This window comes from Balaenoptera borealis, assembly GCF_965194805.1.
Source record: "Balaenoptera borealis genome assembly, chromosome: 3".
Classification (NCBI taxonomy): domain Eukaryota; kingdom Metazoa; phylum Chordata; class Mammalia; order Artiodactyla; family Balaenopteridae; genus Balaenoptera; species Balaenoptera borealis.
Window position 1 is genome coordinate 57,043,413 of NC_138866.1, and position 26,635 is coordinate 57,070,047.

The 26,635-nt window shown below is 34.0% G+C and overlaps 1 protein-coding gene across 4 annotated transcripts in view; it reads right to left on the reverse strand.

Annotated features, from left to right (window-relative positions):
- LRFN5 (leucine rich repeat and fibronectin type III domain containing 5) overlaps window positions 1–26,635 on the reverse strand; it is a 274,926-nt gene that overhangs the window by 134,836 nt on the left and 113,455 nt on the right. For all 4 annotated transcript variants that reach the window (XM_082383809.1, XM_082383807.1, XM_082383806.1 and 1 more), the window contains exon 2: window positions 10,777–10,951. The gene's annotated coding sequence lies outside the window, so the exon portion shown is untranslated. The remainder of the gene's footprint in view (window positions 1–10,776; window positions 10,952–26,635) is intronic.

Below are 26,635 nucleotides of genomic sequence, written 5' to 3' on the forward strand. Positions count from 1 at the left end.
TCAAGTTTCCTTGGGCATCTGAAAGCTGCAGGAACAATTTCACAACTCTCACTCTCCTTTAACTTTAGTGTATGCAAACCACTCCTGAATGGTAATAAATATTAGCTATATGTCTCCCTCTTAAGCCCTTCTGAGTGTCAAGGTTCAGATGCAGGCATTGAAGCATGCCTGTTTATGACTCATACCTTGTGAGGCTGTGTCTGATTTAGGAAGGAAAAATCTTATTCCCGCCTCAACCCCTGAACCTAGAATATTAGTCCTTAATGAATACAGTGTAACATTATGAAAGTGAAAACACTAGCCATAGATTATGGGCAATATGTGTGTGACCCAAAAAATCCATGAACGACTATAATGCAAAATATATTTTTAAAAACTACTACAGGGCTTCCCTGGTGGCGCAGTGGTTGAGAGTCTGCCTGCCAATGCAGGGGACGCGGGTTCGAGCCCTGGTCTGGGAGGATCCCACATGCCGCGGAGCAACTAGGCCCGTGAGCCACAACTACTGAGCCTGCGCGTCTGGAGCCTGTGCTCCACAACAAGAGAGGCCGCGATAATGAGAGGCCCGCGTACCGCGATGAAGAGTGGTCCCCACTTGCCGCAACTAGAGAAAGCCCTCGCACAGAAACGAAGACCCAACACAGCCATAAATAAATAAATAAATAAAATTTAAAAACTACTACAATCTGGTAAGAAAACACACCCTAATATAAAGATTAGCAAAGGGTTTCACCAAAAAGAAAATCTGAAAGGCCAATAAACTCTTGCACAGATTTTCAATCTTACTAATTTATCAAATAATTTCAAGTTAATATAAGAATGAGAAAGCAACCCATATCAAATATGGCAATTCCAAAGTAATAGACACAGTAATATTTCATAATATCTAAGGAATTTATTTAAAATCTGAAACATGGAAGAAAGTTCAACAATGAAACTACTGAAATGTTTATACTGGGTTTTTTTTTTATTAAGACATTACTTTTTAAGAGCAGTTTAAGGTTCACAGCAAAACTGAGGAAAAGATAGAGATTTTTCATATACTTACTATTCCCTGCCTCCACACATGTATAGACTCTCCTATTACTAATATCCTCAACTAGAGTGGGTCATTTGCTACAATTGATTAACATAAAACTGACACATCATAATCACTCCAAATCCATAGTCTACATTACCGTTCACTCTTGGTGTTTTACATTCTCTGGGTTTGGACAGATGTATAATGACATGTATCCATCATTATGGCATCAGACAGAGTATTTTCACCGCCCTAAAAATCCTCTGTGCTCTGTCTATGCACCTCCTACCCCCAAACACATAGCAACCACTGATCTTTTTTACTGTTTTCATAGTTTTGTTTCCAGAATATCATATAGTTGGAATTATGCAGTATGTAGCCTTTTCAGATTGGCTTCTTTCTTTAGTAATAGGCATCCGTCAATTATGAATAAAACTACTATACAAATCCATGTGCAGTTTTTTTGTGTGGACATAAGTTTTTAACTCTTTTGGGTAAATAGAAAAGGAGCATGACTGCTGGATCATATGGTAAGAGTATGTTTAGTTTTGTAAGGAACAGGTGACCTGTCTTCCAAAGTGGCTGTACCATCTTGCATTCCCACTAGCAGTGAATGAGAGTTCCTGACGCTCCACATCCTTGCCAGCTTTGGTGTTGTCATTGTTCCAGATTTTGGGCTTTCTAATAGGTGTGAAGTAGCAACTCACTGTTGTTTTAATTTGCATTTTCCTTATGACATATGATGTAGAACATTTTTTCACCATCTGTATATCTCCTTTGGTGAGGTACCTGTTAACGACTTTGGCTCATTTCCTAAACATGTTGTGTTTCCATTGTTGAGTTTTAAGAGTTTATTGTGTATTTTGGACAACAGTCCTTTATCAGATGTATCTTTTGAAAATATTTTCTCCCAGTCTGTACCTGGTGCTCTCATTCTCTTGACTTTGTCTTTCAAAGAGCAGAAGTTTTTTTTTTTTTTTTTTTTTTTTTTTTTAAAGAAGCCCAGCTTATCAATTATTTCATTTGTGGATTGTTTCTTAGGTGTTGTATATAAAAAGGCATCGCTATACCTAATGTTATCTAGGTTTTCTCCTATATTATCTTCTAGGATTTATAGTATTGTATATTACATTTAGGTCTCTGATCCATTTTGAGTTAATTTTTGTGAAGGTTGTAAGGTCTGTGTCTAGATTCATTTTTTTGCTTGTGTATGTCCAGTTGTTCCATCACCATTTGTTGCAGAGGCTGTCTGCTCCATTGTATTGCCTTTGCTCCTCTGTCAAAGATCAGTTGACTATACTTACGGGTGTCTATTTCTGGGCTCTCTATTCTGTTTGCCTGTCCATTGACCTATTTGCCTATTCTTTCACTAATACTACACTTTCTTGATCACTGAAGCTTTACAGTAAAACTTGAAATTGGGTATCATCAGTCCTCCAACTTTGCTCTTCTTCAATATTGTGTTGGTTATTCTACGTCTTTTGCCTCTCCACATAAATGTTAGAATCAGTTTATGAATACCCACAAAATAACTTGTTGGGATTTTGATTGGGATTGCATTGAATCTATAGATCAAGTTGGCAAGTAATGGCATCCTGACAATATTGAGTCCTCCCCTCCATGAACATGGAATATCTACTTTTTTAGTTGTATGTTTATACTGTTTTTATGTTTTACTTGCATGAGATCCTTTTATATGCTCTGGAATTTACAATTTTTGAATCACTTAAATTATTAAATTACATAGTTGTTTTTGTGATACAAGATAATTTGTATAAATTTAATCAAACATTATGAGGTTTATTCTTATTTTCAATTTTTTAGTAAACTTCTGTTTATTCAGAATGATTATGAAATGCTGGTTAATCTACATTCTAGTGAAGTGAAAATTCCTATACGTCCTAAGCAAAGATTACTAATTTGCAAGGAATTGCAGCATATCAAAACACACCTAATATGAAAAAGAGAAATAAGATATAAATCTTTATAACTAACAATTCCTCATAAAGACTTCTGGTGCCTTGGAATTGCCATTCTTATTATTTTTAATGTATTTGATCTGTGTATTTTTAAAGTAAATCCCTGATATTTGCCACTTCTCATACGAGTATCTTGCATAAAAGTGCATTGCAAAATGTATAAATAAGTGGTCTTTTGGTTTATTTGGAGTAGGTTAAATTAGAGTTTCTCATATAGTAGTATATCTTATAGACTAGAGTTACTGTTTTCTTAATATCTAGACTTATTTCTGAAGGTGACTCAAGAAATATCCTGTGAAACAAAAGCATAAAAAAACCTATTTGAGAAAAACACCTGCCTGAGTCAAGAGCACAGACTTGATAATTTCTGAGGTTTGAAATATATGAGAACAAAATACTACCTGTCACATGGGTATCATGTGGCAAAAATAATGATAAGGATACTAACAAGACTGGGTAAGGATAAGTTAGACTTAATGACTGCTAGATTCTTACTTGACATTTTCTTAAATATCTTCCTTATTTATCATTACTTTTCATAATGGAACAGTACAGATCTCTTTTCATAAATACCCTTGGACAACTGCATGAGGAGTCATATATATGGATTTTGTCCCCAAGTATTAGAAATCAGGAATACCACTGTGAAACTACCAATAAAATGTAGCAGAGCATTGTTGAAGAGGTTTAAAGAATCTCTCTATACCTTTAATAAAAGTTATTTGTATGTTATGATGAATAGAGGACAAATCCAAGAAGTGATTCAGATGTTGGATGTCTGCCAGGCTCACTATTATGTCACTCATTCCTGGATACCAGTTTCCAGACTGAGGATATTTACATATAACTGCATCAATAAAATCCATGAATGACATAGGCCCACTCATTATCACTGTAATTGTTATATATAGAGTCATTCTTTAATTAAACCTGATCTAAAATTTTGAGATTCTACCATTTCATTTCAAGACGCATATAAGAAATATTGAAAAGTGCTTCAAAATATAACCCTGATAAAATGAAAACATTTTATTAAATTACATATAAAATGTTTTGTCAGAATTTCCTTTTCAGTCTTCTCATTTGAGTAGAGAATTCTTATTACAGAAAAGTATATCTTTCTGTCTCTTTAAAAATAATGAATGCATGTTTTCAGTTGTGGATTATTTCTGTGTTAGAATCATTATTGTAGTAGGTATTGAAATAATCTAAAAGGCACTCATTTGCCTGTAACAGAACTCTATCTTCAAGACATAAAAAAGTAAGCAGGTATTAAAAGGTAATTTGTTTTCTAGATATTAAACAGTATGTTAAAGCTTCAGGATTTAGCATAGTAATCCATATTTGCATGCAAGTGATCAAAAAGGAAGCCAGATTCTTATGATGGATTTAGAATTGCCCGACACTGAGAAGAATAGACGCCTTAAAACAAAAGTTGCTTTTACCTCAGCAACAGAGCTTTCGCTTCAGTTGCCAAATCTTATGTGCCTGATCTTTTACCGTATAAATTCACAGAAAATGTGTTTTATGTCAAGTAAGTTATACCTTTAACATTCCTAATAGTCCATTAATTAATTAAACAAATGAGATCAAGCTACCAACCTGCAAGGTCACGGTCATCATCCATCCAGCTTTATATATGTAACCAGGGGTGATGGAAGAGGTTATCCTAAACATCACCTCCTGCTTGTCTGCATCCCCAATGGTGTGCTTTATTTATCCCCTCTAGGTGATAAAATATCTTTAGCACCACTGATGCTCTTAAACATTCTAGGTAGCAAATACTTTTGTGCCAAAACCATATCATCTAAGTTAAGTGTATTATCTAAGTTAGCAGTTTTCAAAATCAAGTCTCTAGGTTTTCTTACATTATTAATGTTTTCAGCTGGTAATGATATGTCTCTGAAGTCCCTGATTTTTACACATCTTTCCATGTAGTTCTAAGTATACATTTCACTATTTCCTCCCTTCATATTATGTCATCAGCAATATTAAGTTAGTGTTTATGACCAATATAGCATACACATTTTCTCACAGTCTGTGAGTTTCTTCCCGTGGTAAATCATGAATTTTTTGCTAAAAGAAGTCTTTGTACTGCCAATTTTTTCCTTTTCTGTAAAGTCTCCCACACACTGTTGAATATTGATGGAGAGATGCCTCGGTTTACCCAGAGAATTCCAAGTCTGACATATGTTAAAATACTCCTAGTGCAGAGCACAGTGATATAAGGGAGGTGAACTGCATAGTCAGTGGGACAGGGTGCCCATCACAGTAAACTGGGTAAGGTTGGGTCCATACAAACTGGATTTTCTCCAATGGGTTCCATAGCCAATGCTTTGCAATTAAGATTGTTGCTGTGCATCTAATGTCAGTTGCCAGGAGTACTCTCCACATGACATCAATTTCTTCTGGTCCTAAATGTAAAGTAATCATTATCTCCTAAAGCAAAGCATTTATTCAGACCTCTTCCCAGGACTCCTCACAGTAAGAGCTGTAGTGTTAGCAACTCACAGGGCCAACACTAACAGTAGGCAGAGAGTGCAGAGGCTTTTCTAAATGAAATATTGCCAGCTAAGACATTTTAAATTTTGGTGACAGTACTTAAGGGCTTTGGGGAGAACTTGCATTATCTCTCTAGCTCCTGGAATTTTTACCTAAATGAGAAAACACATCAGCACATTAACAATAGTCCAAGGTTGAAACCTATCTCTGAAGCCCAGACAAAATCTACTTCTGGTAAGAATTACATTGGCATAATCTCAGGTGCAAGTAAGCTCTTTTTACACTGAACATGACTATGTGTAGCTTTTCATCACTATTTATCTTTTGCTAGTTCTTTCTGCACTGTAATACGCTTACCTCTCCTACTGATTTATAATTATTTTTAGACAAAAATTTCAGTCGGATTCATTTGTACCTGCTTCATAACAGCAAGGACAGGGTCTTGATCCATCACTTATTAAAAAACAAGACCCCCTGAAGAATGATGCTGAGACTAAGAAGGGGAGAGGGTGGCAGGATAAGGGCACTGAAAATTCAGCCACCTGCTGTGAATGGTGAGCGTGCAGTAAACTGGGGTCAATCTCTGACAAAAAAAAATGCAAAAACAAATGAAGAGATCTAATAGTTGATACTTAAAAAATGTGTTCCAGTTGATGTCCTTGGAATCTTTCTTTTCTAAAATAAAAGCAAAAGAATGCTCATGTTTTACATGATAGAGAGAAGCTTCCTGTATTTTACCAACCAATGCCTTGGATTTCACACTCATATTTAAACATTTGAACACTCATATTTAACATTCACCATTATTAGTATAGAAGTAAAATAAGTTTATGCCACTACTTGCAATGCTATTAGTTCTAGAAATAAAGAGGTCTGGCTCTTGTCAGGTGAATCAGAGTTTCAGGAACTTTATAATAAATGTCATGACAGTTGTAAGGAAAATTGTCTCAATAAGTCACTAAAGAAAGGCAAACAACAAAATAACAATAACAAAAAACCCAAGTTGGCAGAAAGGCAAAATTTAAGTACTAATTTTCCAGTAACAGTTCCTGTCTGTTATAATTTTCTCTCCCTGATATTCCAGTGATTTTTTTTTTTTTTCAGACCTCAGGGATTTTTCTCTCTTAAAACACACACACACACACACACACACACACACACACACACACACACACACATACACACACACACATGGGGCAGTGGGGAATTGGGGGGGGGGAACTCTATGCCTATGTTCACAGTGCCTAAAGGAAAAAAAAGGGGTCACAACGTTGAGCAAAACGGACGTGGATTGTGACCTTATAGTGCTTTCCATCTGGAAGGGAAGTTGGTATTAGTCAGACAACTGTACAAAGAGACATAACATGTTAATGAATTACAGTTATATGGTGCTATGAGACCATATAGTTGGGTTGGCCAAAAAGTTCATTTGGGTTTTTCCATAAGATGTTACAGAAAAACCTAAATGAACTTTTTGGCCAACCCAATAATAAAAGGATGATCTCATCAGGCGGAGCAAGAAAAGCTTCCTTTAAGAAGCAACTACTGTGTTGATATACTAGGCAAAAAGGAGATGGGAGTGGTGATCTGCTTAGGGAGAAGCAACCATGTGCAAAGACCTCACTGGAGGTCACATGACAGGAAAGAGGAACTGAAAGGCCTCTGCATCTAGAATGCAGGGAAAGATGAGTTGGAGGGATGAGTTGGAGGCATTTAAAAAAGTGCTAACCCATGGGAGTGTGGTAAGCCAGGAAAAGAAACTTGGTGAATGTTCTAAGGGGAATGGTCTTTAGAGAGGTGTGTCATCTCAATTTTGTATTTTTTAAAGCTCTCTATGGAGAGCAGACAGAATAGATGCATGAGTGGGCATGAGCAGATAATTCAGGAGGCCTCTGGAGTAGTCCAGGGGAGAAATTATGGTAGTTGGGACCAGGGTACTGATGGTCCCAAATGAAGACAAGTGGATGAATTCAAGAAAAAATTTTGGTAGGGAAACATGACCAGATTAGGTGATCAAATTGTGGAATGAAGGAGAGGGGTGAAAAGAGGATTCTTATTTTTTCTGGTACATGATGATGTCATTTACTGAGCTCAAATCCATCAAAAGAGTGTATTTGTAGAGATGGCCAAGAGCTTAGTTTGCAACACGTTAGATTAAGGCACTTAGGTGATTAGGTATATCAATTTGGAATTAACTGGCACTAAGTCCATAAGTGAGAGTCATTAGCAAGTGTGCTTTCTTTGAGAAATTTTTTATTCTCCCTTCTTTTAAAATGAGCACTGCATGATATAACATGTTTACTCTCTGCTCTACCTGTCAGGATTATTGAACCTAATTCATGTAACCACTTTAGCATATTACTTTGTCCTATCAAGAACACTAATTCTCTATCTATGTTTTTGTGGCTCAAGAATCTGGAATGATTTCAAGTATATATATATATATATACCTAAAGATATTAAGCACAAAAAAAACTGGTTGAGAGCATATTCAAATTTTTAAAGCTACCTCATAGAAATAATATAATAATCAAATAAATTAATGTTTATTAAAAAGTACTAGAAAGTGTCAAATGATTATAAGTTGGTCATTATTATGATGAGGGGCTAAGCCACTGTCAATAAATGTTACCAGAATTGATAATTTACAAGTCTTAAGTGTAGGGGAATTTTTTTCAGAAAAATAAAAAGTGTTTTAAATATTATATATTTAATGTCATTAAGGATATCTTAATATTTAGAAGGCACACTAGCCTTGTAGAGTTATTATCATTGCTGTTATGTCTATACTAAACAATCTTCAGATAAATATATACATACCTATATATTTACACAGGCATGCACATTTCCTATTCCGATATTACTGTTTTTTCTTTAAATTTATCTGTGCTTTAGCTAAACAAGAACAGCAGAAACACACAGAAGTACTACTTACTGGCCAAGACTAACTGAAGATGCCTCAATGAGAAAAATAACCATCATAGCAGGCACCACCATCTCAACTGTCCTGTACTAATAACAAACAGGCATTCCATTCCCACATTATTTTACTACTTCTCCATTCATTGCTTCCACTAAGAAAGTTCCCAGTATCCCATTTAGTTTTTTAAAGGGATTTTAATGGATGTGCTACGAATGTTCAATGAGCTATCTGAAATTTGAGGAACCTAATTAGGAATGTATTTACTTTCTCTTTTTTAAACGTGATTAATTCCATGCAAGACTTTCAGCCTAATGTTACTCCAAAGAAAAAAATTAAAAGGGAAAAGGAGGCTCTACTTTCACAGACTAATGGACTGATAATTAAAAAAATTGAATTAAGCATTAACTCAGAAGAGTCCTTTCCAATATATAAATTATTTCTGTTTAGCCTTCTATTGCCAGGTTAATTAAGTAAATCCTCTGGCCTTGATTATAGCCATTAGTAAACGAAAATGTAGTTGAATTCACTAAGTCTTGTGATTTACACTAGGGAATCTATGTCAGTAAATATATCTCCTTGGCTAACAGCTTTCATAAAGTCAGATGTTTATTTAGAAAAAGAAAAATAAATAATGTTTCCCTTATCTGTGGAAAACAAAAAATCGTTAATTATCTAATTAATTGTTTGGGCAGATAAACTCTCTGGGATTTCTTGTGACCTTGCCTTTAAGAAATAAACCCAATACATTCCACATCTTCATAATGTGTGAAATCACCTCAGGCTCAGAGATGATCCTCAATTTCTTTAAGAAAAGTAAAAGGTGGAAAATTTAGAATGTCTTCCTCAAGTTGTTTTATTTAATAAAAAGCTCAAGGAAAAAAGCCATGAAAGCAATTCTTAAGAGAAATGAATAAATCATGTACAAAAGGAACACAAAGTAATAAAATATACATAGAAAAAACCTACACTAAAATAATGATTTGTAACCTATCTTCTGCATACTCAGACTCATCATTTTATGCTACAGTTATAGTTATAATGAATTAACCTCAATATAACCTAATACATCCTTTTGTTTATGTCTTAAAAGTAGTTCTTCTATATTACTTTGAGTACACTAGCAATGATATACCGGCTGCCTGTTTTAAATCTTATACAACGTAGCACCCTGATTCATAAATAAATTCTTAACAACAGTCTCTATGTTCCCTTAAGGACACAGACCTGTCTGTTGCTGGCATTTTAAGCTGTAATATATTGCAAAATAAAACTAAGCTTATTAAGTATCTCCTACCCATTCCCTTCAAGGAAATTTCAATTGCTAAGCACCGAATTACTGAGAGACAATCTAGGCTATATCAAACTTCTGTTCCCTATACAAATGCACGCATAATCATTTTCTGTGTGGTCACTTTGTGACACAAATATACCCTTAACAGCAGCAAGGGATGCTTATACCAAGTGTTTGGGAGAAGAAGGAAAAAAATAAACATGTCAAATTTAAACCAAATAAACTAGAAAAATGGCAAAATGATAGAATCTTATACATGGACCAGGAAAGTCTAAACTTTTCCAAATAAATTGTCTTTATTTTTTAAATCCTGAGAATATAATCATGTAATTGATGTGTTTACCTGATTTATCCAGTAATTAGAAAGCCAAAAGATAAACATGTAGCTGGGAATTTGGTTTTGGGTAGTACACAATACATTATGTTATATAATTTGTAATATGTCCCTCTTTTTCATTTTATTATCATACATGTGATTTCCCTTTTCCTTAGTTTTTCCGTATGCATATTTATAGGCTGCCATAACTCTCCTTCAATGACACAGAGAACATATCATTCAGTAAATCAACCAATCAGGAAAAGTGCTATTTCTAGCACCAATCCCTTACCCTCCATGTAGCGCTAGAGATCACAGGCCTGGAAAGAGTACTTGATTTTTAAGAATCAAAAAACCAGGGATTTTATTCCATCTTCATAACTCATTAGCCAAGCAACTTTGATAAAATACTTGGTCATTCTGAATCTGTTTATTCATGTGCAAACATTATTATTTTAATCTCTCCCTTGTGTATGCCTCAAGGCTGCAAATATGAGTCATGATAACACAGGTAAAATAATCTCAAAAAAAATCTGCAGATTCCATAAATATATAGGTTAGCGACATACAGTGTGGTAGACTTTGTATTTCCAGAAAGACAGGACTCAAAAAATAAACGAAATAATCAGTGACGAATAATGCTGGTTTTTAATTTGTATATTAATTTGCAAGATTTCTATTTAGCCTCCCCTAAGCATTTTCAAACCCACTGGCCAATGATCAAACTGAATGCAAGCAACTTACTTCTGGAGTCTGAAGAGTTCCTCACTGCTGAGAAGGAGTCAGCACTCGGCCTGGCTGCTGCAGAAGACGGACAGGGTGAAAGCATCTCCAAAGTTGATTCTGAGGATGGTGACAGAAGTAAGGTGCTCAGCGACTACATATCTTCCCAACACCTGGCAGAATGGTTACAGGGACTCTTCAAAGGAGACAAGCACAAAAAAAGTATATCAAAATATGCTTATGAAGTATCTTTGAAAAATATAGTTCCTGTTAACTGTGTGATCGATTTCAAACTCTATCAGGAATATTACTAAACAGAATTTAAATAGATTTGCATAATAAGGCTTTCCAGTGGAATGTACAATATGCTCTGATTCCAGTAGATATGTCAGCAGTCTGCTTTTCATTTTTGGAAATTTTCTTATCTCATAATTGAAAACAGCTTAAACAATCAAAAGAGGCATCATAGTTCAATTTTTTTTGTATTTCAATTAATTCAACTTGTAGGCTAATGTTAAACAAATTGCGTATGTCAACAAATACTAATCATCACCTACTGAGTACCAGATACCTGACGATGGGGATACAGCAGTGAATGAATCGCATTAGTTTCGCCCTCATGGAGCTAATAGTTTTGTCATGTTGCCTGTTTTTTCTTAAATAGGGAAAATCCATTTATGTCAACCCATATGTCTAGGGAAAAAATACAGATGTGCCATTTATATTTTAACTTCAAGTCAGCAGATTGCTGATTTCTACCTTTCTGAGGGTTCCATGTCAATTTAAATAATAATCGACCTAGCTCTATCAGACACAATATTTAACTTTCTTTCCCCTAAGATGTATATAATAGTACCAACTGATATTCAATCACTGTCATTTTTAATGTAGAAACAGGCTGTTTTAAAAAATGTTCTTGAAATGAACAAAAGCATTTTGATTTTACTTTGGCTATGACTTATTTTATCTGCAGAGGTAAACATGAGGAGTGATACAATTCCAAAGGGTAAGAATAAAAAACAGACAGAAGATGACACAGGGATGACTTGGGTTTCGTTTATTGTTACTGCTATCTCCATTTGTAAAGATGTATGAATGGTCTTATAAAGCCAGAATTTAAGAGGGTGATTACATTGTCCTGACATACCCAATAATTAGGACTTTATTCAAAAAGAAAGTTAAACTATTGCTAAGTTAATACAGAATTTATTCCGAAATGCTAAAAATCAATACACAGATAAATGGTAAATTTGAATAAAAGTACATTACACTTTATTTATTTTATTTTTATGAATCTGTCAACCAATCCTATCTTTATAATTTATATTTATCATGAAAGATGTTATTATAAAATTATAGAATAAATCAGACACAACCCCCCCACACAGATAGAAATCAATCATATGCCAAACATCTGAGATAGCTATTGTCTGCCTTTTCATTTATTTCCTTCCATGAATATTTTAAACTAAATTTTACATTTATATATACATGGTAAAAATATAAGAAATCCAAAAGTAAAAGTAAATCACCCTTTAAAGCAAGATATATCCCCCTCAGAAAGAACCAATTTCACATTTCAGAACATACTCTCAGAAATATTTCATGCATATATAAGTGTGTGTGCATATGTGTAGATTTTTATACATACATAAGAATCTTGTATGCTGCTTTGTCCTATTCCTTTCATTTAATATATCATGGAGATTATTCAATTTCTACCTTCTATCATCAACACCATCCATTCTATCAGTCAATACCTATCATGTGAATACAACATAATCTGCTCGTAATATGTCCCAATTGAAAATTATCATTTCCAGGATTTTGTTATTATAAAAATGGTATAACCAACATCCATGTATCTATGTACATGCGTGATTGAATAATATATTAAATTCCTGGTATAAGTATAAGTTCTCAGAACTAAAATGTTTAAGCCAAAAAAACCTCAGTGTTTTTGAAACTCTGATTATTTTCCCTTCTCTGTAGTAACAAGGTAGTATTTACTACTACAGCAAGAATAAACATGAATTTATAATTATGCTTTATATTAGTGCATTAGGATAGCAAATTATAAGTACTTCCAATTATTATGCTAACCAAAAGGAAAAAAAAGGATCGATGATCAAGGGTATTTCTGTCTTCATTTTAACATGAAAAGCATAGAAACTAATACAATCCCATCTAATTAAAATTCCCCAGAGAAAGTTCTTTATATGTATGGTTACATAATTTATTAATGATAACATTTTTCTTTTGTTATACTATCTTTTATTAAGAAATTACGATATGCTAGCTACAAAAAAAAATGTGTTATCCAAATCAATTCTCCCAGGAATCAAATGAGATAAATATATATTCATATACAATGCTATACAAAGTAAAGCAGGATAGAGCTAGTACCTGGCAAAGCTGGAGGTTTCACCAGGGCCATCTCACTCCAAATCAATGCTCTTATATCTCATAATGTAAGTGAGGATTTCAGAAAACCATTATAGAGTCTATAGTAAACACACCCAAAAAAGGTGTTATTTCTTTCTTTTTTTTTTTTGGTCCATGTATTTTATTTGGCAAGCACAATGCCTAAAACAAGAGATTTTAGATTGGGATTCTAATAAAGCAATTTTCCCGTGTGATCTCATAAAGATTTCCTTTTCTTCATGACAGTATGTTGAAATAAAACATCTTATAAGAAATTCTGATTAATTCCTTAGTTCCAACTTGTTGCTATGTTGGCCTTCTTCCACAGTCTTAGAAAATTTGTCAACTGTTACTATTTACGTACATGTATTCCCGAGAAATATGGTTCTCCCTCTAACAATTATCTTAGATGCCAATAAACTCTGAAAGAACTCAGGAAACATCAGTTCTTTGTTTGGCAAAACTCTGGAAGTTATTAAGGAATATCTTTTGGCAAAACTCTGGAAGTTATTAAGGAATATCTTTTAAACAACTGAGAATCATGACCCCTTCCAGTTCCTAATAGTACTTTCTTCTCCTCTATAATGACTGTCCATCAGTTGTCTAAACGTGTATTTTAACTTGAATTTCACTATCAGCAAAGGCAGAACTTTAAAGTCTTATGAACCTGGGTTGGAATCATAACTATGACAGTATTCCTCAGTTTCCTCTTTCAAAATGAAAAAAAGCAATAGTATAAAAAGTTGTAATTGTTTCAAAGCAGAGTATATCTGAAAGTAGCAGTTGTGGTGCTTTATTCACTGTAGGGCATTCAATAATTTTGTTTCCCTCAGGAACTTCTTCCTAAGGCTGCCCTAAGTTTTAACCCATTGAACACTAAGGAAACCCTTGAAGTATTTGAAGATAACAGTAACATAATCTTAAGTATTCCTTTCAATATAAAGATCCAGAGTTTGAACAATTACGAATCCACCCAATGGCATCATTACCGATCTTTCTCCACCTTATCTCTAATAGTGCAAAATAACACGAGGGAGGTGTTTTACATTAGTCCTTAATTATATTTACCTTGTGTTGAAAATGATTAAAAATTAAACATTTAGTTATCCAGGTGCTTGATCTACATGAAGCAAAAAGTCAGATGTTCGGATATATGTGAACAAATGGATCATATGGTTTCACTGCAATTCATTTAATAACAATTCATTAAATAACATATTTAATAATCGAATTTTGCTTGGCATAGTATGGCCATGATCTTTAGTGAACTACTCCAAAAATGAGGGTACAACATAAGAAATGCTATTTTATTAAGACGAATAGCTTGAAGAAATGGACCAGAAATGTAAAATAAAACTGGAAATCACTTCACATAAATGAGTTTTTTAAATGCATAGGTATTCAGAAGGATTCAGATAAATATTATTACTAAAGCAAGCTTGCCTCATCACCAGCACTGCTAAACCTCATTTAAAAATTAAATTAGAGACACTGATTGAATACGGAAATGCATTTGTGTTATTGGATAAAAGTGTCGTATCATGTACTTAGCTATAGGAAAATGTTTACAAATTATTATACACATCCAGGATCATATGATAAATAAATTAATGCACCACTAGAGCATTTATTCCTTAATGTAAATGTCACATTGTAAATGAGAACAACTAATCATTCCTTTCCTCTAATTGCAAGCGTTCAGCAGTTAAATAAAACATAAATCCTGGTGACCTAAAAATTTTATTACTGCATTTGCAATTTCCTGTTAACAACTCAAGAAAATAACTTCAAGTGGTGCTGTATTTCAACAAGATACAACCCAAGGTGAAGGGCATTTTTGGAAGGGGCAGAGGGTGGGTAGAGGTGGTTGTTGGCATTGGATTTATTTTTTTTAAGGAACTGAGTCCTTCCCTAAATTTAATAATGATAATTTAATATAATGGATTTTTCATGATAAACAGCAGATACTAAACTAATAACTGATTTAGTGAAGAAACCAAATGCATTATCCCAATTTGACTTTAATTATAAAAAGTTTATTTACTAGATTTTGTTTGCAAAAGTCTTATACAAAAATAAATAAAATAAATGTAAAATAAGGCCCAATGAAGATTATAGAGCTAATGAAGTATTTTTCCTTGCATAACTAATATTTTCTTACATGACAGAACCAAAATAATCCAAAATAGTAACAAAAAATACTTCAATGTATAAATCCTTCACAAGATAAACTTTCTCTGCTAAAAGTTTCCTTGAAATTTCTTTGAATTTCAAAGTTCAGGAAACATTTTTTTTTTTCCTCCTAAAGACAACTTTGAGTGGCACATCTTATCCCTTGGTGAAGTGAGAGAATTGTCCTTTTACTTTTTCCTGTCCTAGATCATGGTCTGTTCTCACAATATAAATGTCAGTCCTGCTCTGTTCCCTTGAACACAGGGAAAAATAAAATGCAACATTCTTGTTGCTCTTAGTGATTAGGGAAAAGTCAGCAGACAGATACTATGGTCACATAATCTTCATGTCAGTGTGTCACCTTGGTAATGATCTTTTTCAGTTAAGAGAATACCAGTAAGTTCTTATTAATACAGTGCTTAACTATATGTATCTACATACAGTGTTTCATTCTTTCCTCCTTCACTCCTTTCTTCTTTCCTGTACCCCCATTCCTTCCCTCCCTTTCTCCTTCCCTCCTTCCTTCCATTACTTCCCTGCCTCCCTGTCTTCTGTGATTCTTGATTTACTTAAAACTTTTGTCTCTTAGTTTTAAAATGGTTATAATAATACCTACATCATAGCATCATTTTGAATGTTATTTGTGTATTACACATATGCACATACTTGTGGATGTGAGTAGTGCAAGTGCCCAAATACTATAACTTGCAAAAAAAAAAAAAAGAGACTTTATATTTTATATAAACCAAAACCCTCTACATTTCAACCTATTTCTACCTGATTCTGCCCTCTTTCCACTTCTTTCTTCAGAGTACCAACAGAGTTTCATATCAGGTTGAGATATCAAGTTTTTAATATTAGTCCATACTGGCATTGGTGCTTTGTCTCCATCTGATCTCTGACCATTTTGTTCAGTGATGCATCAGTTTACTTAGACATTCTATATATGCAGGTTCTCATCCTCCCCCTACTTTTCCTCCCTCCATCCTTTCACCTCTTCTTCCCCCCCACACACTTCCCTTTCTCTCCTTTCATTCTTTTCTTTCCTCTACAACCTCACCTCTTGCAAGTGCAATCAGAAATGAGTTCATAAAGAAAGCATAATACTGTACATATCCTCTAAACATAAAAAATTTTAAAGCACATTTTAACAGAATTTCAAAGCATGTATATATTATACATGTACTCTCTTCAAATTCTGACTCATGTAGAAATCTGTAGAAACCAGATCATTTTTTAATACGCAGATGAGAAAGTACATGTCCCATATGTTTATTAATATTCATTATACAAGTAATACATGAGTACACTTCTTTTAAAATTAAATATAATCGATAGGAGTTAGGGATGGGGGAGGGAGGGAGCTGTGGGTACAAATGTGTAGCAGGAGGTATTATGGTGATAGAACCATTTTGTATTTTGACTGTGTTCATACATGCCTACATATGTGATAAAATTTAGAAAACTAAATATAAACACACACAAGTATATGTATAACTGGTAAAATCTGAATAAGGTCAATGGATTAGAGCAATGTCAATTTCTTGGTTGAGCTATTAGATTTTATACTACAGTTATGCAAGATGTATCACTGGGAGAAACTAGGTATAGGGTACATAGGGATTTCTCTGTATTATTTCTCACAACTGCATGTGAATCTACATAATGGTACATCATGTGTCTTGGACTAACCTTTATGAAGCAACAGTATCAGGCTGCAATCTCAGCATTCATTAATAGAAAAGGAATATCCAGAACACCAATTTAACAATTTCAGTAAACTATTCAGTCCTTATTAAACTACGTCTTGAATACAATGTCACCAGGAAAACTAGAAAAAATCCATTAGTCAATGAAAGTACAGCATTGTTGCTTGTGTTGGGTACCAGAGCACATCAGTGGCATTACTGTAAGGGACAAGAATTAGATCTTGCACCACTAATGTGTATATGGTAAATTATCCAACTGCTGTGTGCCTTGCTGGGCTGAGGTTGAACAGAGTCTCTCTAGCTGCTCTTATCTGTATTAGCCAAAAAATAAAAGAAAATATGGATTTCTGGTGCTTGGGAAATGTGAGGTGGTTTAAAAGAGTGGGAGGAAATGCTGCGTGTATGGATAGGAATCGTTCTGTGTTTTTGTTGTGGTAGTGGTTGTTTCTTTGTTTTTAATTCATTACCTTAAGCTCTATTCAAAATGCTAAATAAACTATATTAAAAAATAAATCTACTTGAAATTTATAAAGCCAAAGAAGTGAATTTATGGTCTAAGTAAATTCAACTCACATACAGGCATACTATATATACAGTGTATTAGAAATACCTACATAGTATATATGCATAGTATATTAGAAATATCTACTTTATGCATATATGGATAAAGTAGACACTTCTAATATGCACACCCTCATGAGTATATATGAGAACACTGTATAAATAAAAACGTATGTAGACAGATTGAGCATGCTTTATAATGGTCACAATAAGAACATTATAGCATATATACTAGACTAAAGTCAATGAGTTGAATAGGAGGCTGTAAATCCTGGGCAACTGTTGAGCAATTGTAAATTAGATTCACAGTGGCTTAAAAGAAGATTTTGGAGCAATCTCAGAAGAACCAAGGACCACCTGGAGATTGGAAGTTGGAACCACTGCAAACATGCTAATAGGCAATATGGGTACAGAAAATATCTAGAAGCATGAGGAGTACTTCCTTTGAGTGGGTGGGTGGGAAGGACTTAAAGCCACATTTACAACTACAGGGAAGAACTAAGAGAATGGAGTGAGAGGTATCACACTTACGATGTACCCCTAATGGTACATCATGTGCCTTAGCTCTCTTATTGTCTTACCAGCTCTTTGAGGTCCAGGAACATCATATGGGTAACTGCATGCCCAGCAGCATCAAGCACACTCAGCTGCATAAAACAGACACTCAAGCGATACAAATTAAAGAATTTTCAACTGCAAATACAGGAAAATCATATACTAAAAAACTCAGAGAAGTTACCTCCTGTGAAAGTTTCTAAGAGAAAAGATGACTCAAAAAGCGAAGAAAATCCTAAAAGTAAAATCCAAATGATGCAATTAGAAATGATGTGATGATAAAGAGGTAATTGGAAAGAAAGTTAAAGAAACCATGAAGACTGTACAGGAGGAATTCCACATAAGGTCAGATTATAAAGTAGCATGTATAAAAGACAGAAAGAAGGACGCAGAACCAAAGATGAATATAAAATAGTGTTTGCAAAGCACTTTCAGTTACATAATTTCATTAGAGAGTAACCCTGCTGTCCTTGGTCTTTTCTTGTTCAGCATTTTGACACTGACTTGCAAAAGTACATAAGAAACGGTGCTTATTAAATCTGTGAATCCAAGACTGACACAAAACTGTGATTTAAGAATGACTCCATAGGTTTAATGGATGAGCCAAGACCGTCAAAATGAAATATAATAGAGCCAAAGGTAAAGATGCTTAGATTCAGAAACTAAATTATTAAAGTGCAGGGTGAGGGATAGATCTTTAAAGACAGTTTATATGAAATGCACTTAAAGGTGTTAATTGTCTCCATGATCCTAATGGTCAGCAGTTTCAGGGCTGCAATCTCAGGATTCATTTATAGAAAAGGAACATCCAGAACAAGTTTAATAGTTGCAGTGAATTATTTGGTCCTTATCAAGCCACATCTGTAATACAGTGGGTCTCATTCTGAATTCTGCTGAAACGTCTGGAGAAAAATACCCAAGGAACCTATGGCCAATCCCAACCTCTGCAAATAAAAAATGGTTGAAAAATAAAATTGGAATTTTATCTTGGGAAAGAGGTAAGATAGAGGGAAGATATCTTCAAATATCCTTTGTAAGGGGTGGGAGAAGGGGGTGTTAATGCCAGAGAATATGATTTGAAGTGAAGGATAAGAGCTACATTAAGAACATGCTATTAACATGAAGATGGGCTGCCCTGGAGGCAGTGAGTTCATTGTTTGCTGAGAAGTTCATTCTATACGGATATCAAAGATGACATTCTCCCCCCACACCTCCCCCTGCCCCCCGCACGGCTTGTAGGATTGCAGGATCTTAGTTCCCGACCAGGGATCAAACCCTGGGCCCCAGCAGGGAAAGCACCGAGCCAGGGAATTCCCCAAGATGACATTCTTGTGTGGGATTTAAGGTTGGAGGGGATGGTCATGAGGATACTTGCAAGTATTACTGTCCTTACAGGACTGCCTCTAATAAGGCAGTCAGGTTTATGCTGGCCCTTCTTCAAAGACAAACTGACTTTCCTGCACCCTCAGAGTACAGCTCTGCTTGGAGAGAGGTCTCTTTCAAAGTGATGAGATAAATACATGTAGGTATCATCACTAAATTTATAAGGGGATATATATTTAAGACTGAATATGAATGAGAAATTTTACCTCATTCCTTAGGACTATCAAGAAGCAATATGTTTCTGCTCGAACACATATGTGTATGGGGGAGGTACAGTTTTAATTATTTTTTCAATATATTCTAGTCTGTGATTTTCACATCTGACCAAGGGAACTGTAACTTCCTTTATAACTCTAAAAATATGGGCATTTGAATTTTATTATTAATTTACTATTTGCTATGAACTCTGTGAACTCTAAGTCTCTGAGCAAGAGCGCAATTTGATTTTCTTCTTTAGTGACTGCATGCATCAGCCAAATGGTCCTGCCTAGGTGAAACTGAGCTCAGAATAAAATAAAAGCCAAGTTTAATATTTTATTTGTGTACTTTATTATTTTCAAAGCTTTTCTACACATTATTTAGGTTGGCCTTCAAAACAGTCTTAAAGAGGCAGGTAGCACTGTTATTTGATGTCATTTCCTGGGCCCAGATGTAAGCAGTCATTTGCACTAGGCCATGCCTCTATTTGTAGTAGAGAATCTCTGACTCCTTATAAGTCTCCTTCCATTCAACTCTGTTTTTCTGATTTATATAAAAAGTTACACAGGCACAAGAAACTTCAACCAAGTCATGTCAAAGAAGAAGGGAATTGATAGCCCTAGAAAGGATGTGAGTAATGAGAAATAAACTGGAAATTTAATTCATAGGCGTCAAATTGGTAAATCACTTATGCACACTTTTTCTAATTTATTTTATAGCTAAGCTCAATATATGTTTAAATTTATCTCAACATATCAAAACTGGATAAGCTGAACAGAAAATATATTTTAATATGGAAATGAAAGTTAGAGACAGTTTCAAAATGTGCATGTATTCATACTGATGTTGGCTTGAAGTTACCATTTTTGAGATCATTTTATTAAAATATATGTTGATTTCCCAACCTGCCACTTCTTAATTAATGTAATAATTTAGTGGTAGTGAACACTCAAAATTAGGATGAAAATTTCCTCATCTTATCAATAAGGCTCTCTTGAATTATAATCTTCAATAAGGTTTTCTTGACTCATAATCTTAATATCCTAGTTCTGTTGGCACTCATTCCTCACTACCTTTATTGTAATTCAATATTTCACTATCTACCACCTGCATTAATACAACAGCCTCATAAATGGAATCCATGCTCCTGTCTTATCACAAGACAACATATCCTCCATATTTTCATTTCACCACCACCATAAAGATTATCTCTATAAAATGCAAATCAAATTGTGTGTCACATGTAAAATTCTAATATGGCATACAGTCCCATAAGCATCTGTCTCCCACCATTCTTCATGCCCTAAGCTGTATGCATACTAACCATATCCCTTTGAAGACAACTTTAAAATCTCTAATTATATTTACAAATCCTCAAACCAACTTGCCTTTTGGATATGTGAGGCCTCTGCATAGGATGTTTCTTCAACATGGAATATCCTTATCCCTCTTCTTTGCCTAGCTAACTTCTTATCTTCTAAATTTAGCTCAAACAACTGAGACTAAGAGGGAAACAAATTAAGAATGTGTTACATGATCACATTGACATAACTTATAATAATAATTTATAATAACTTATAACAATTTAAAAAATTATTCTGGCTAATGTGGAAGAAGATAAACCAGTTAGGAGATGTTTTCCTTAGTCCACGACATACATGAGATTTTTAGAATAGGATGGTGGCAGAGGCAAAAATGGAACTTAGTACAGATCTTTCTGATGCCAAGCCTGTATAAGCATTGTGCTACAAAAAACCAGCATTTGAAAATAATGACTCCATCACTTACAAGTTTTATGATTATGGGAAAAGTCATTTTACCTAAGCACCAATGATCTCATCTATTTTACATGAGAATTAAATGAGATCATGTAAGTGAAGAGTTTCCACAAAAGCCTGGAATACAGCTGGTAGTCATAGAGGGGGCTTACCTTTGAAAAGTAGCAAATCTGGTAAGTTTGAGGCTAATTTTAAAAGTGGGTGAGCACTTCAGATATTGGATACAAACTTATAGAAAAAATGGCTCCCTAAATTCATATTAAACTGAAAACATGATGTTTAAAAAAAAAGGTTTAGATCATTTTAATCTTGAGCTGAAGGAGAAGAGAATGACAAGACCTGCAGTCTGTGTGTGCTCAGATCTTAGTTCGTCACACTTTTTGTTGTTTTGTTCTTGGACAAGTTAATTAACGTCTTGCATTATCAAATATTTTTGATAAAAAGGAAGGCACTAGGCTATATAAAAACAATATTTCTTCTCATTTTTGAACTGAGTATCTCGATAACAAATGCCCAGTTTGTGCAGGGCATCCTATGGGGTACTACTCATGTACTAATCAGAGGTGAACATTTTGTTCAATTAACATACAAAGATATAAATAGGAAATTACCAACAATCAGAAGGAAAGGCAATGTCAAATTCTCTGAAGAATCTGCCAAACAATATCATTTTGGGGGTTTATGTTAATGAAAAATATACTTTAAAAGATATTCATTACACATATATTTATAATGGTAAATTGAGGAATAGGAAAGAACCAATGTTCAAAAACAGAAAAATGGTTAAGTGAAAAAGAGGCGACTAGAACAATATGTTCTAACCTTAAAAGTAAAAATTATATAGTATGTATTAACATAAAAAATTGGAATGTTAGCTTTAAAAATAATCACAAAATACTACGCATGTTATAACTAATCCTATACACCAAGTCCACACTCAAACTGCATTTCCTCTGATAAGACTTTCCTGACTCCTAAGTTTGGTTAGTCCATCATATTTTAGGCTCCCTATAATATAAACTTAATATTTATGATACTTTATGTCTATTTACCCATCTTCTTGCAAGATCCATGCACTATCCATCTACCATACTGTTCTCAGAATTCATCAGAGTACTCTAGGCTTACAAGTCACTACAATGTTTGTGAATTTAACATACTTTGCTAAAAGTAAGTTTGCATACAGCTAAGAGCTTGAAGGGAGTTATTGTGGTTAATATCTGCTGAAGTAGTAGTAAGCAATTAGGACTTTATTTTTCAACTACAGAGTTTAATTAGCATTTCATAACCTTTGTACAATAAAAGGCCAACATCAGCAGTCATTAAAAAAAAAAGGCTATTGCTTTCTATGGATTTATCTGTATACATAATATAATAACGAATAGCACTGATGATTAAGAAGACAAGTGTAATGTTCAAATATCAGAGACAATTCGGGGCAAAAAGGACTATAGATTGGATTAGGAAGATTAATTCTCATGTTTTAAGACAATTTCAAACTACTGCAATTTCAGCAATTAAAATTGTTAATATTCTTTCAGAAAACTGTCTCATTAAGAGAGTTATTCCTCACTTATTTACAATAAGATAATATCTTCTTAAAATTTTTCCATGATAATCATAGATGTTTAAAAATGTATTACTCTCAAATTATTGCTAAATATTTAGAAAAATGAACATTATACATGGAGAACTTATAACTATAGAATTTAAAACTGGGATGTGGAAAAAAAAAACCTTTAATTAAAAAAAATCATCTCTTCCATAGAACTATTTATCAAGAGATGTTCAAGCATTATTTAACAAAGATAATAAATTACTGAAGTTACAGAAGTATTTTCATTCAAAATAATATTCGTTCTTGTACTTAATAGGTAACTCTTACTGTTAAAAAAAATGAGGATAAGGGATACAGTTTTTGATAGCTTGATTGAATGATTAATTGCAAAAAGTTAGCTTACTATTGGAAACCTTCATTCTAGATGTCTAACTGCAATTCGTATTCATTTTTAAAAGATGCCATATGTGAATAAACAGTTAATTCATGTACTGAACTGAAGGGGAGCTTTTAAGCTAAAATGGATGGGTCTTTAGAATTACTGGTTAGTAAGTTCATTTTTTGAAAGGCCTCACAGAAACAACATACTTGATCAATTTTTGATGGAGTCATTAAAATTCAAGTTGCCATTTTTGTCAAAATGATAAAAATGTCTCATCTAAAATTCTCAGACATTCAACTGAGTTAGGAACATCAGAACCAAGAGACTCATAAAATATTTTGGCTTCAAGATAGAAGACAGCTATAAAATTTGGAAACTTTCCCAATCCTATGCAATAGATTTGATGGATTCTCTTAATGATGAAGAATTAAGAGAGACAGAAGTCTAGAAAAGACTATATTTCTTAGATGCAAAGGAAATCTGAGAGTTAACTAAAGGACTTAAAAACATTTATAAGGATCATACAATATCTTTCACTCATTAAAAGATAGATAGGCATATGGGTTTCAATTTATTTTTATAGTTGAACTTTTGGGGGTCACCTTTTGAAAAGGATAAACAGAGGTGTGTTTTTCCTTCTCTGAATGTCTTGGAGTTTATTAAGATGATCTATATGAGGCTCAGATACTGTTAGACTTTTTTTGCTGAGTGATTCTACTTAGTCTTTTATTTTACTCTGGATTATAGATTTTTTTAGTTGTTAGTCTGAACTCTCAGAGAGGTAGTTACAGCCATTTTATCTGTGTTTTCTTCAAAAAGAAGCAACACCAACTAATTCTGTCTGCATGTACTTTTAGTGACTGCTGACCCTGCACGTTTATCCAATAAATGTGACTAACGGCAGATTGCCCAAAATGAGGTACAGCCCTTTAGATTCTGTAAAAGCCACACACAGAGGAATGACACTGCCAATATCACCACCAGAACCTTCCCATTAAGTGAAGACTGAACTGAAAATAAGGATAGGCCTATGTTACCGCAGTGCCATGAAAACAAAGCAGATGCTTTGCCTGAAATGAAAAAATAAAAGCTCCTTAGGGATGTTCCAATAAAATTTTTGAGTGATTAAACCTAGAAGAAATTCCTAAAGAAGAACTTAAGGAGAAACAAAAGTGATTTTCTTGGGAAACAGATCATGACAAAATTGCAGAAAAGGCCAAAATGAATTTAGATGGTTTTCTTCCAATAGACTTGTCATCCTCTCAATAAACCCTAAATTCTGCAAGGAACTTTTTCCAAAACACTCTGGAAAAAAACGTCTGAGGGTCTCTTAACACAGAGATGTTGAAAGATAAAGCTTGTTTTGGTACTTCAGAAAAAGCATTTAATAATCACCCCCTGAGTAAAGATGTAAAGAGGGTGAATTTTTCTCTTTAATCTTTGTCTTTCGGCCACCTCTCCCTTTTCAGTATCCATTCCTTAAATCACAAGATAGTAAATATCTCCATACTACCCAGGAATCTCAAATTCAATCCCAACTGCAACTGGCCTTTCTGGAGTGAGAGAGAATAACTGCATTTGAGATCATTTGGCCACAATCCCAATATATGCATAATTAAACAGTTAAACTATAATGTATAATATGCTTTATACATTTAAGCCTTATGTAAGAAGAAAAGGTAAAAAACAGAATAATTTGACAAAGGAGAAGATGGTGTGCCAAAATCTAAAGGGCCTATGAAAGATAAGTGACTGATTCCTGTGATGGCTATTAAAAGTCAAAAGTGTAGGAAAAAGGAATGAAACTTCTTTTGGTTGTGAAGAGGGTATGACCAAGTAGAGTACACTACTGCTCATATATAATTACAGGAGTACTTCAGGCTTTAGTTTCAATATCATAATGCCCTTATGGAAATTCATGCATTATAGACATTCTTCTAGTTATTATTACTAGAATGTTCCTGAAAGGATGCATGTGTGTTACTTGTCCTAACGCACAATAGCAAGAGTTACATTTCACATTGTATATTTGTTATTTAACAAAGATTGAGTTCTACCAAACTATGGCTTAGAAAAGGGAAGTTTTTATTGACAGAAATCGTGACAGAAAAATGAAGGCATTATATAGGAAAGATATGCAATGGTGAAAGTTCCATGGATTCCTTTGAATAATCATACTTATAAAATGGCATAACTGGGGGAACAGATATTGAAAGCAATGACTGAGAGAAGCAAAGACTTACTTTTGAGTTTCCAAAAGGGACAGTCTTATAGCCAATAGCAAGTCAAGCTATTTAAGTAATGTGGTGCCCTTTTATCTAATTAATGTATTATGACTATCAGTCATACTTGATACCACAGGCTTGGGTTTCTAAGAGTAAGCATTTTTTTAATAACTAGGCAAAAGCACTATTAAATAAATAACTTAGGAGAAATTTCAACCAAATACATCATAATTTTCTGTTTAGAAAATAAAAGGTTAACATTTTGAACAGTAAGTTTTTCCAACACGTTTTTTTCAGCCTAACATAAGAGAAAATAAGAATATATAAAATTGGGTAGTTAAGAGTAAACTGATTATTCCAGAGAAGAAAAGACTGTGTCTGCAGCATACAGGGACCTAGATGTGTCCTATGAAGTAGATTTACGTTTCCTGGCATAGCTTAAAAGACTTTAAAAAGTAAAGCAATCTGGTTCAGTGGAGACCAAGAAATAGTATTTGGCCAAACTCTCTGAAATAATTACATAAATGTGGCACTTTACAGTAACCATGGCAAATATTTACCAGCTCCTGACAAATAGATGGGTTGAGGGTAAGAAAGGTATAAATTTTAAAGATGTTCTGATCCCAAAAGCATGGCACAGCAACTGGGGAATTAAGGATGACTTCTGGGTTTTAGTTTTGAGATAACTGACTAGTCTCCATGTGTCAGACAGTGAAAAATATCTGGTAAGGGTTAAAAGAGACAGGAAGATATTTTGCTCTGCCAGACCTAATTACCACATTATATGTAAGAATGAAACTTGTGAATCAAGATGCAGTCAAATGTCAACTGTCTCCAAACAACAGATGAAGCCATGCAAGCAAATGGGAGTTCAGAAAACAGGTGTTAAAACACTGGGTTCCAAAATCAGATAGCCCTGCCTTCGTATGCTGACC